This window comes from Humulus lupulus, chromosome 4 (assembly GCF_963169125.1).
Source record: "Humulus lupulus chromosome 4, drHumLupu1.1, whole genome shotgun sequence".
Lineage (NCBI taxonomy): Eukaryota > Viridiplantae > Streptophyta > Magnoliopsida > Rosales > Cannabaceae > Humulus > Humulus lupulus.
In genome coordinates this window covers 113981988-113995760 of record NC_084796.1, presented here as the reverse complement: position 1 = coordinate 113995760, position 13773 = coordinate 113981988, and the positions used below count along the sequence as shown (strand labels likewise).

General features: G+C 38.1%; 1 non-coding gene across 1 annotated transcript; it reads left to right on the top strand.

Moving 5' to 3' along the window:
• Window positions 1-13119: 13119 nt before the first annotated feature.
• Window positions 13120-13226, top strand: LOC133833277 (small nucleolar RNA R71). Its single transcript, XR_009892669.1, has one exon. It is a non-coding gene; the product is annotated as a small nucleolar RNA R71 (small nucleolar RNA).
• The last annotated feature ends 547 nt before the right edge of the window (window positions 13227-13773 follow it).

Below are 13773 nucleotides of genomic sequence, written 5' to 3'. Positions count from 1 at the left end.
CTCATCCATTTGTTACTTTTACCCTTTCTTTGACGGTGTACAGTATGGAAAATATGTCATAACCCAGTTCGCTCTCATTCAAGCACTCTTTCAGCCATTAATACTAGCTATAAAGGTGTTTAAGAGCTTTCCTTTTAATGGGATTTTAGTGTTTTTAACACTCTATTTTGTTGTGGTGAGGAATTGGAATTTCAGTAGATATGTGAGGCTAAACTGCTTAGAACCAAGAATTCTTTAAATTAAACTGCTTCTACCCTCACTGTAACGCCCTACTACCCAGGGACCGTTACGGTGTTCATTTTAAACAGTGCTAAACTCGCTAATCGAGCCATTTGGCTATAATCGTGTAACTAAGTATGATTAACGGTTTAGGATTAAAAATTTTGGTTAAGATACAACGTTTCACTAAAATGTTTACCATATACATTGGGATCCAAAAAATATAATTTAAAGGTTAATTACAACAAAAGATTTACAACCAGCCGACCTAAGCGGGAAAATAGAGTTTAACCCTATTTCCTCTTTAAACCCTCAGTCGCGGCGGTCGAGCAGCCACATATGTACATATCGTCACCTTAGCTCTCCAACTCAAGGATGGTCCAACTTTCTTTTGCTTTTACCTGCACCACATAGCACCCGTGAGCCGAGGCTCAGCAAGAAAACTCAATACGCTCATGAACAAGTAATAACATGTTACTAAGTCATAATAGGCATGCCTAGCAACCCTACTCATGCATGCAAGCAGGTACAACTAAATGTTTGTGGAGTCCTACGCTCTAAGTAGATGACTAATAAGTCTCTCGCTCTGAGGTAGATGACTAATAAGTCTCTCGCTCTGAGGTAGATGCCTAATAAGTATCTCTGAAGTAATCGACTAATAAGTCTCTCTTAATAGTTGACTAATAAGTCATTCTTTGAGATAGGTGGATAATGAGTCACACTCTGAATATGTCACTAATGAGTCACACTCTGAATAAGTGACTAATGAGTCACACTCTGGATAGGTGACTAATAAGTCACACTCTGGATAGGTGACTAATGAGTCACACTCAAAATAGATGACTGATAAGTCTATCTCTGTGTAGATGACTGATAACTCTATCTCTGAATAGTTGACTAATAAGTCACTCTCTAATTAGATGACTGATAAGTCTATCTCTGCTTAGATGACTGATAAGTCTATCTCTGTGTAGATGACTCATAAGTCTATCTCTCTATAGATGACTGATAAGTCTATCTCTGTGTAGGTGACTGATAAGTCTATCTCTGAGGTCCCATACCCTCCTATCCATGTGACGTGTAGGTCACCTTAGCCTTTTGGCTCTAGCTCTAAATAACTAGCCTTCAGACTAGACAAGTACTTTTGTTTTTCATCCAACTTAAGGTCGGTCAAGCACTTCATGCTTATAATGAAAATTCTTATGTCTATTAGATCTAATCTTTTCGGCTTGCATTAAACACGCTAATACCGTTCTTGACTCATAAGCCAATACCATACGACCAGTGCTCAGTACTACTGCTGATCTTGACTGATAAGTCACAACTTCACAATCAATACTGACACCAATGTCGATCCCTGACTAATAAATGAGTGCTTCCTCAATAAGGTATTGCAAACAGACATATATCATATGTCAAATATTCAGATATAAGGCATTTAGCATGCTTAATCAATAATCAGAAGCATAATTATAATCATTCACAAATACAGAGACTCAAGCTCTCATCAATCTCATATTCAACATTCATGCCATGCCCTAATCTCATGTATCTTATGCATCACATGCATCACATAGTGGGTGAATTTTTCTTACCTTTGGTTCAAGCACAGGTTACTAACGAATGACCCCAAGCACAATCCTGATTCCAAGCCCCTAGAGATAACCTAGTCACAACCATAAACGGTGAGTACAAGCTCTAAAACCCAATCCCGGGACCAATCCCGTGCTCTCGGGACCTCCAATTCCACCAAACAGGGTGGTGGAATTATCCCCCGAGCCCTCGGGTCAAACCCCCAAAAAATACAAAAATCAATTTCTGAAGGATGTGTAGCGCTACAACGCTACAATCAGACCCAACTCCCCCAAATCAGAGCACTTAGCAATGTAGCACTACCACCCTAGCGCTACAGCGCCAAACCCAAAAATTATGGGTTTCAGCTTCGTGTTCTTCGAGTTCTTCGAGCTTCAAAGCTCCAAATCCAACCCCAACCTATCCAAATCTCAAAATTAAAGTTCCCAAACATCCTAATCTCCCAAAACCAAAACGAAGCTTCAGTTCATCCAAAAACTCATCAAAACACAAAATCCAATCCAAGCTTAAAAACTTTAAAGATTAAGAACTTAAAACTTGGATTACCTCCAATTATGCGTTTCCCAGCTAAATCCTCCTGCTAATAAGCTTATAATCTTCCCTATAATCGCTATGCCTCGATCCTCACTTGAATTCGAGTCCTAAAACTCAAGTTTCCTTCGAAAATGTGATTGGGTGATGAAAGGGGAATGGGAGGAAGAGAGAACGTTCTGAACGTTCTTTTATAATTCTAACAGGTTACTTCAAGCTTAAGTAACCTCAAGAAAATCCTAATGCTCGGGGTCCAAAAATGCCCCCGGGGATAAAATAGTCAAAACTCCCAGAATTTCCCCCCTGATCTTACTAACTCCCAATTTATCATCAAAAATTTATTCCCATTATCCAATAACCTGGTAATGTACTAAATACCCCTTGACTCACTCCGAGTCAAGAATGAATCCCGTTGTGACTTTCCCACTAGCTTACCTCCTAGGATCGTCTAATGCTGAGTAACCCTAGCGTAACCAAATAATCATGAAGCACCACACACATGCCACATATATGCCAAATATACCCGAAATGGCCAAAATATGAAAATCACCCAATTAATCATAAATTGGTTCACATGCATATTTAATACACATAAACATGCATATCAAGTCATTTTATGATATAACTCACATAATCACATAATGATACACATAAATATCAGATAATTCCAAGATTTGCCATCCTAGCCCCCTAATTAAGGCCCTAAGCCTTATTAGGAAATTTGGGTCATTACAATTATCCTCTCCTTACATAAATTTCGTCCTCAAAATTTATCTGAACTGCCCAGAATATAAATTCCACATATCTGATTCCAGTTCCTAGGTCGCTCCCTCGACCTCACTGTTTCTGTATCATACCTTAACTAAAGGTATAGCTTTGCTTCTCAAAACCTTGTTCTTTCTGTTAAAATCTAAACTGGCTATTCCTCACAGGATAACTTAGCCTCAATCTCTAGATTCTCATAACTCAACACATGAGTCTCATCTAACACATGTTTCCTCAACATGGAAATACAAAATACACTGTATAATGCTAACTATGCCAAAGATAAGGCCAATCCAAAGGCAAACTGACCGGTCCTATCCAGGATTCAAATGGTCATATAAATCTAGGGCTCAACTTGCCCTTAACTCCTCACCCATTTCTATGGTGATACGTTAAGGAAGATTGTTGCGATATTTTTACTGCGCAAGTATACGCAATCGAATAAACAAGTAATAGTAGTGGAAATACAGTATCGTTCCGTCAGGGAATTGATCCAATAATTACCAATAGCAAATTTTTATTTCTATTTGACTAATGAAAATTTAATGACAATTAACAATGAACAATCTACTAGAAAAGCAAAATTTAATTAACGAAATTTAATATAAGCGAAGGATTAGAGCATTCTAATTTCATCAACCTTCAATTCTATTGAAACAATAATACTACTAATATGTTTCTTTGATCTATGATTATAGCAAGTTTACTATTGACAATTCTATTCTTTCTCAAGATTTAAAATATTCAGTTTACCTGCGAATTCTCTACATATTTGTGATAAATTCTACACATAAACCGCATTAAGAACAAAAACCTAATTGCTACACAAACCAATTTGATACTTTCGTTCTAAATTGAAATCTATGTCTATTGCCTAAAGCTATGTCTATTGCCTAAAGCTATTCCAATTCTCACTTTTTAGATATTGAATTAAAACCAATAATCATGCAAAAGATGGCCAATCAATTACAAGCATTAAACATAAGAACAATAGATAACCATAAATTCAAAGAATCATAGAAATTGCATTAAATATGAATAGAATATCCAGTGACTACATTAAAATACTCTAAATAAGAATTTAGTTCATAATATTAAACTTCATCACACAATCTAAAATTCAAAAGCATAAAGAAACAAAATTAAAAGTGAAATCTTCTCTATTTCTTTTCTCCTGCCGTCAGAATGCTTCCCCCTTCTGTTTCTTCCAATCTTCTTTTTATTCTTTTTTTCCAAAAAACCAAAACCTACGAATTTCCATAAAAATTTCAAAAAAAACCCTTGTGCCGATATATTGCCTACAATGCTGCGATATATCGCCTGCCGAATGTACTCGATAAAAACGCAATTTCTGATGTCGTTTCTGCTAAGCCAAAAATTGAAATTCCTCAAGTGGTGATATATCGCCTGAACCACATCTCCAAATATTAACCAATTTCGACTACTAAAACATATATTTATCCAAATTCTCGAACTAATCAGAATTATAACGACACACTGCACAAGTTCACCAAACAGATTAAATAGAAACTTTCTCTTGAGAAAAACAACCAAATCAATCTGAAAAGGTTATAAATAAGCGTATATTTTGTACGCTTATCACACCCCCAAACTTGACTGGTTGCTTCTCCTCAAGCAAACAAAAGAAAGAACAAAGAAACAATCCAAAACTAAAAAGAAAAAAAACTATTAGATGACTTAACTTCACAGAAAAATTTAAACTTAGACTAGGGGCATAACTTTTCTCAAAAATTCCAATTCTTCTTCAATCGCTCAAGCAATGCTTCAGATCATGTGACTAGAATTTCAACATATCAATAATTTCTCCAAATATTGTCATTCATGCAAATACACATTTCATTTAACAAATACCGTACAAAACATAATTTTACAAGTATCAACATTCATTCATACCACAAACCCATCAAAATTCACCATAAGCTTGCTCAATTAACTTGTCTCCACTAATATAAAATCTATATCAAGTAGATCAAAAGGACTTTGATAGGCTCATATCATTAGGCTTAGGTAAAGGTAGATAAATAGTTATTTAGGCTCGAAATTACCATAAGCATATAAACCTCAAAACCTGCCAAATTTCTCTTCACCACACCAAAAAATCACCCTTTTAGAGAGAGATTACAACACTTTCATCATTTTCTTCTTTTCTTTTTGTATCATTTTTTTTTTCTAGACTTATCACTTTTGTTTTGTTTTTTTTTTCAAGTCACACTCCCCCAAACTTTATATTTTCCATATATATATATATTCTTTTTCTTTCAAGGAGTGTGACTATCGAATTTTTTTTTTTTTATAATCTCAAAAACTTCTCTCTTCTTTTTGTACAATCATACTACATTCAAATCATACCAATACTTCACCATTTTCCATTCTTCTTTCCCACAAATTATATGCTTATGATAACAAAGGAAAATGAAACATAATAAAGGTAGGAAATTTAAGCTCAAATAGTACAATCAAGAACAAAAACCAAAGTTTTAGGCTCAAAAAGGGTAACTAAGGATAAATTTTTATCGATTATCTGGAAAGGCTCAAACGTTTACCAAAGAAAATTGTCTAAATCATCTCTACTTAATACTTCATTTAGAATTTCGTCTCAACAAATTAACTGAGCAAGTTCTAGCTTATTTCCATATCCACCAAACATACCAATTCCCACAATACTTATAAACTTATATAATGTAAAGCATAAATAAAATAAAACACATATAATACAACAAATGACAATACTCAGATCAATTATCAACAGGTTAAGCACACAGTCTACATATCCAAAGCATCAATCTAACAACATCAAAGATTTAGCATAATTCATCATTGAAGCCCCACCTATCTTAGTCAATAATAGTTTCGTACAGTCATCCAACATTAAGAATAATAGTCCCCCAAACTTAAAATAAACAGTGTCCTCACTGTTGCATGAAATCCAAAGGAACTTAACTAAAAGAAAAGAAAAAATAATAAAAAAAAATTAAAAAAAAACTAAAAAAAACCTGACAACAGAACAGTTACTCGTCGTCTTCAGAATCTGGAGGCGGCTGATATGGTTGGCGCAATTCTGGAGGACATTGTGGAAAATCATTAAATCCTGTGTATAGAGCAAATGCCCCACAAAAATCAGCCATGTAGTTTGTCATGTGAAACTGACGATCTCTAATATCCGCCTGACCATGCAACAACAGCTGTTGTTGTCTCTTCAAATCTTCAATATCTTGTTGCATGGTGCTATATTGCTGAGAACTAGAGCCTTCAGTAGCTCTAGAAGTGGATGGTTTTCTACCCTTTCTCTTCAGCCGAGTAGACTCAAGTTGTTCAGCGGTAGGTGGCAATGGCAGCAGATTCGGGTCTACAGGCTCGTATCCCAAACCAGTTGGTCTAGGAACACCCCCATAATTTTCATCTTGATGCAACACTAACTGATGACTAATTACGGGAGATTGTTCACAGACTTCATTAATGTTCATGGGCACTCCTTGATCCTTACATAAACTTGTAATTAGCGAAGCATGTCCATGACCACCAGATGTGGCCCCTCGCACAATATAACTAATACTCTCTGCGATAAGCCTCCCAACATTGATGGACTTTCCTGAACAAATACAATATAACAAGTATAGGCGTTCAATAGTTACCTCCATTTGTTGAATGGAAGGCATAAGAGTACTAATGATGAACCTGTTCCAAAGCCTCCCATACGGACTCAAACATGTGGCCTTGATAGATCGCGGAGTGACCATGTCACTCCCCATTTTGTATGTAGAGTCGGGCTTAGTCATTTCCTTTAAGAGCAAATCATAATCCTTTTCATCGGCTCCTGTGCGATAATCATCATCACATGGATCATTGAGGCCATAGAACCTGTTTATTACTTGAGGAGAATAACAAACCTTTTTACCCCAAACTAAGACTGTATGATCATCCCTCTCCACAAAAGCATTGGCATAAAATTCCCTGACCAAACTGATATTGGCCAAAAGTTTGGGCTCACACAATTGCTGCCAATTTCTATTAATAATCATCTGCAGAAGAATGCCATCCAATTCACTTGGCCAAAAGTGAGACTCCACAATCACTGTTTTATTTTTAACAATCCATTCCTCAAATTTGTTTTGAGCAGTGGGGTTAACAAACGTATGAGGAATAGTGACATTGGCTCGCTGGACAGTGGACATGGTCTTCGCTTTCTTAGGTGCCATGGAGTAGTTCAATCGCAAAAACACAAATAACAGTCGCTGAACACACTAACAACCCCAAATCAACTCAGAAACACCCAATAATCTCCAAAATATGGCAAAATCGTTCACTGAGTACTTTTATCGAACACTTAGTGTGCAATCGTGAAACAACCCCACAATCTTTCCCAAATATATAGAATAATCTCCCAAGATGATAAAAACAAGAAACACAAACCAATCTCACAATAATTCCCAAAAATCCGTCCAATGCCCAAAAGAAAATCAAGTTCTTCAAATTTCCTCAATATATCATCAAACTCACCAAAACTCAACAATGTACCTTGAAAAGCTTGAATAGGATGAAGAAAATGGTCTTCAATCACAGCAATAATTGGCCCTTTGATGCTTGATGGAGATGATGGGATGCTTGAGAGAGTGATTGGCTTGAGAAGAAAAATGGGAGAAAAATGAGATCCTTGAATGAATGCTTCGGTTCTGGAAAAGGGGGTCGAATTGGGGTTATTTTTTGGGGAAAATAACTGATATGAAGTGATCATGTGCTCCCCACGTGCCATTTTTTTTTTCAAAAAATTCAACCAGGCGATATATCGCCTATATGTGGCGATATATCACCTTAAGCTTTATAGAAAAACGGCGTCTCTGTCCTTCATGGCGATATTTCGCCTTGACCACCCCCGATATAGCGCAACCCCATTCAGTTGTGCCGATATATCGCCATTGGTAGGCGATATATCTCCTGGGCACATGAAAAAATTCCAAATTGAAAAAAATCCCATTCGAATCTGTTGTCCAGGCGATATATCGCCCGGTGTAGGCGATATATCACCGAAACGCAGTTCAAAATTATCAACATTTTTTTTAATGTTTTTCACGGTTCTATTACATTAAAAGAAATACAAATAAAAATATAATGTCAAACGAAAACAAAAACAAAAAAAGAAATGTAAACTAACTACGAATTGTTCATAAATTTTAAAACTAAAAACAATTGAAAAGTAAAAATAATGAGATGCCTCTCAAAAGCGTTGTCGTTAACGTCATTTAGCCGGATGCTGCTTTTCTTGCCTTTAAGAATCCACCAGTGTAATATTGACCTTCTTTTCAATTTCACTTCCATAGTAATGCTTCACCCGCTGTCCATTAACTTTAAACGGCGAAGAATCACCTTGTTGAATCTCCAACGCCCCGTATGGAAACACTTTTGTAACAATGAATGGCCCCGACCATCGAGACTTTAATTTTCCCAGAAATAACTTGAGACGGGAATTAAATAACAGCACCTTATCGCCCACTTGAAAAGTGCGATTGACAATATTATTGTCATGCCATTTCTTTGTCGTCTCTTTGTAGATTCTTGCATTCTCGTAGGAATCATGGCGCAATTCATCTAGCTCATTCAGTTGAGCTAGCCTTAATGCTTTCGATGCTACCGGATTGAAATTCAACTTTTTAAACGCCCACTGTGCCCTATGCTCCAGTTCAAATGGCAAGTGACAAGCTTTACCATATACAAGAAGGTAGGGAGACGTACCAATTGGCGTTTTAAAAGCTGTCCGATAAGCCCATAACGCATCATCGAGCTTATTTGACCAATCCTTTCTATTAACTTGCACCGTCTTCTCTAAAATTAGCTTAATCTCACGATTTGACACTTCCGCTTGCCCATTTGACTGCGGATGATATCCCAATGCCATCTTGTGTTTAATTCCATACTTCTCCATTAAGGAATCAAAAATCTTATTGGCAAAATGAGTCCCTTCATCACTTATAATCGCTCGAGGTGTGCCAAAACGAGAGAAAATATTCTTTTTCAGAAACTTGACTACCACCTTAGCATCATTATTTGAAGTAGCTACTCCTTCAACCCACTTACTTACATAATCCACCGCCAACAAAATATACAAATTACCAAACGACGGTGGGTAGGGTCCCATAAAGTCAATACCCCAAACATCAAATAATTCAACCTCCAATATATTAGTGAGAGGCATTTCATGACGTGTTGACATATTACCTACCCTTTGACAATGATCACAGCGTTTCACATAGTCATAGCTGTCTTTATACAGAGTAGGCCAATAAAATCCACATTCAAGGACCTTTGCAGCAGTCCTTGCTCCCCCAAAATGTCCACCAGTAGGTTATGCATGGCAATGAAACAAGATGTCCTTCATTTCTCTTTCAGGCACACATCTTCTGATAATCAAATCCGGACATTGTTTGAATAAGAAAGGATAGTGCTTCACATCATGATAAAACTTTTTCAATCTCTGCCCTACAATTTCTGGTGGCACTACATTTGCTGCCAAATAATTCACATAATCGGCAAACCATGGCACCAACTCATCTTCCACTGCAAATAGTTGTTTATCTAGGAAACTCTCATTAATCTCCCCTGCAGCAAGTTCTGACTTATCCCCCAACTCAAGTCGTGATAAGTGATCCGCTGCCAAATTCTCTGTACCTTTCTTATCCCGAACCTCCATATCAAACTCTTGTAAAAGAAGTACCCAACGAATAAGTCTGGATTTAACATCTTTCTTAGCAATAAGATGCCTGATTGTTGAGTGATTAGTATACACAATAACTTTGTTCCCCATCAAACAAGGCCTGAATTTATCGAATGCATATACAATGGCAAGAAGCTCTTTCTCAGTGGTGGCATAATTCAACTGAGCACCATTTAGTGTTCTGCTGGCATAATAAATAGTCTGAAATACTTTGTCAACACGCTGCCCCAGAACCGCACCCACTGTAAAATCACTTGCATCGCACATTAACTCAAATGGCTGGTCCCAATCCGGTGAAATTACTATAGGTACTGACACCAATTTCTGCTTTAGTATCCTGAAAGCTTCAAGACACTTCTCATCGAACTCAAATGGCACCCCATTCATCAACAATGCCGAGAGTGGCTTAGAAATCCTGGAGAAGTCCTTTATAAATCTTTTGTAGAACCCTGCATGACCAAGGAAACATCTCACCCCTTTCACTGAAACTGGAGGTGGCAAGTTCTCAATAGTAGCAATCTTAGCCCTATCAACCTCAATACCATTCTTAGACACCTTGTGCCCAAGTACTATGCCTTCATTGACCATGAAATGGCATTTTTCCCAATTCAAGACTAAATTCGCCTCTTCACATCTTCTCAGCACAGCCTCCAAATTCAATAAACAATTGTCAAAAGAAGACCCCATAACAGAGAAATCATCCATAAAGATCTCAATGCTTCGTTCCACCATATCAGAGAAAATAGCCATCATACACCTTTGAAAAGTGGCTGGGGCATTGTACAAACCAAACGACATACGACGGAATGCAAATGTACCATATGGACAGGTGAAAGTCGTCTTTTCTTGATCCTCAGGAGCAATGGCTATTTGATGGTACCCTGAATAGCCATCCAGAAAGCAGTAATATTGGTGTCCAGCCAATCTATCTAACATCTGATCAAGGAAAGGCAGTGGAAAATGATCTTTCCTGGTTGCTTTGTTCAGTTTACAATAATCTATACAAATCCTCCAACCAGTTACGGTACGCGTTGGGATAAGTTCATTATTGTCATTCTTTACCACTGTAATCCCTCCTTTCTTAGGGACTACCTGAACTGGACTTACCCAACTACTATCTGAAATGGGATAGATCACCCCCAGCATCTAACCACTTCAAGATCTCCTTCCTTACCACCTCTTTCATTGCTGGATTCAATCGACGTTGTGCTTCAATGGAGGGCTTACTGTCATCTTCCATCAAGATCTTGTGCATAACTGTGGATGGACTTATTCCCTGAATATCTGCCAACGTCCATCCAATTGCCAACTTATGGGTTCTCAACACCCGTAACAATTTTTCCATCTCCTCATTAGAAAGAGAAGAAGACACAATGACTGGTAAAGTCTCCTTCTCACCCAGAAAAGCATATCGAAGATGTGCAGGCAATGATTTCAATTCCAACTCTGGGGGTTTCTGAACTGATGGTAATGGTCTTTCAGGTCCTTGGCCCAAATCTTCATATTTTTTATTATAAATTGGCCCTTTAGAATTCATCCACTGTACACACTCTTGGACCTCACTGTCTAACTCAGCATCTATATCCCCAATTGTCAAACTCTTTTGAAGTGAATCCTCTGTGAGATTAATTTCTGCCACTGCTTTCTCTGCCATGTCAACTTTAAAACAGCTGTCATTTACATTTGCAAACTTTAAGGCCTTAAACACATTGAATACCACTTCTTCGCCCTGAACTCGAAGTGTCAGCTCACCTTTCTGAACATCAATTAAAGCCTGCCCAGTAGCTAAAAATGGTCTTCCCATAATGATTGGGACATTTTCATCTTCTTCCATATCCAATACTATGAAATCTGCCGGAAAAATGAATTTGTCCACTTTAGCAAGGACATCCTCTATGATTCCACTGGGGTGTTTAACTAAACGATCTGCAAGCTGTAATGTAACTGTTGTAGGACTAGCCTCCCCCAAACCAAGTTTTCTGAATACAGACAAAGGCATCAGATTTATACTCGCCCCCAAATCACACAAATCATGCTTACATTCAAACTTCCTAATTTTACACGGTATAGTAAAGCTCCCCGGATCTCTCAACTTTTGGGGCAACTTCCTCTGCAATATCGCACTATACTCTTCAGTGAGCGCCACTGACTCATAGTCCTCCATCTTCCTTTTCTTGGACAGAATCTCCTTCATGAATTTCACATAGCTGGGCATCTGCTCTAATGCCTCAGCAAAAGGAATATTTATATACAGCTTTTTGAATACCTCTAAAAACTTAGAAAACTATTTATCCAGTGTAGTTTTTCTAAGCCTCTGAGGATATGGAACTCGAACTGGTTGGTCATCAACAAAGGGAGGACACTTGTTTGAACCCTGGTGGTCTTCAGTAACCCCTTTCGCATTTTTATCTAATTTCTCACCCAACTCTTCATTCTGAACCACTGACTTTTGTACACTAGGCTGCTCCACTTGCTTACCATTCCTCAACAAAATTGCTTGACAGTTCTATTTAGGATATACCACGGTATTACTAGGCAAATTCCCTTGCGATCTGTTATTAAGCATGTTGGCCAACTGACCCACTTGTGTCTCAAGGTTTCGAATAGAGGATCTGGTCTCAGTCATGAATTGAGTCTAAGTATTAGTGAGAGTCAACAAGGCTTCTTGCAAGTCATTAGGCTTTTCGGGTTGATCTTGCGGTCTAGGCTGGTGTGACGATGAGGCTTGATGCATAGGCTGTTGTGACATGTGTTGCTGGTATGGCCCTTAAAACTGTGACTGTTGGCCCTGATTGTTTCTCCATGAGAAATTTGGGTGATTTCTCCACCCAGGATTGTAAGTATTGGAGAACGGGTTTTGATAAGGCCTCTGAAAATTACCAACTACCTGTACCTAAGCCTGATTAACTGGCATATTACCATACATGTTGGTCATTGTACACTGTTCATACAAATGAGGCCCTCCACATAATTCACACCCTGATTGCATCTGTATAGCCTGGGCTTGAGCTGAGATCTTGTTTTGTTGCAATTGCTTTGTCAATGAAGCAACCTGAGCAGTTAAAGCAGTGATAGCATCTAATTCATGTACCCCAGCTACTTTTCTCTATGAGGTATCTCGTTCGACAGGCCACTGATAATTGTTCATAGCCATCTCCTCTAACAATTCATATGCCTCATCAACCCCTTTACTCATGAAAGCACCACCTGTTGCTGCATCTTTTATAGTGCGAGTAGTACCGCAAAGCCCATTATAAAAATTATGGACTAACATCCACTTCTCTATACCGTGATGAGGGCATTTCCTGAGCAGGCCTTTGAATCTTTCCCAAGCATCGTACAATGACTCTCCCTCATTCTGATAGAAGTTATTGATTTCTCCCCTCAACTTAGCAGCTTTTGCAAGAGGAAAGAACCTTGAGAGAAACTTCTGAGCTAGTTCCTCCCATGTATTGATTGAGTTGGCCTGTAGAGAAATAAGCCAACTTTTTGCCCTATCCCTTAGTGAAAAAGGGAACAATCTCAACCTTATTGCATCATCGCTCACCCCATTAAACTTAGACGTTGCACATAGCTCAAGGAAGTTCACTATGTGCAAGTTAGGATCCTCATTGAGGAGACCACCAAACTGGACAGAAGTCTGGACCATTTGTATCATCGCCGACTTAATTTCAAAGTTATTGGCAGTAACAGTCGGCGGCCTAATGCACGAGTGCACTCCTATGACAGCAGGGAGCACATAATCTCTTAATGCTCGCACATTTTAGTCCTGAGCGATGTGATTTTGACCATCATTATTGTTAACCCCGTCTCTTTGGTTGGCAGTCATTGATGCTTCCAACCTCTTATTCCTTCTGTTTTGTCTGCAGGATCTTTCAATTTCAAGATTAACAGGCAATAGATTTGTGGATCCTTCACGTCGCATACAAAAGATTCAC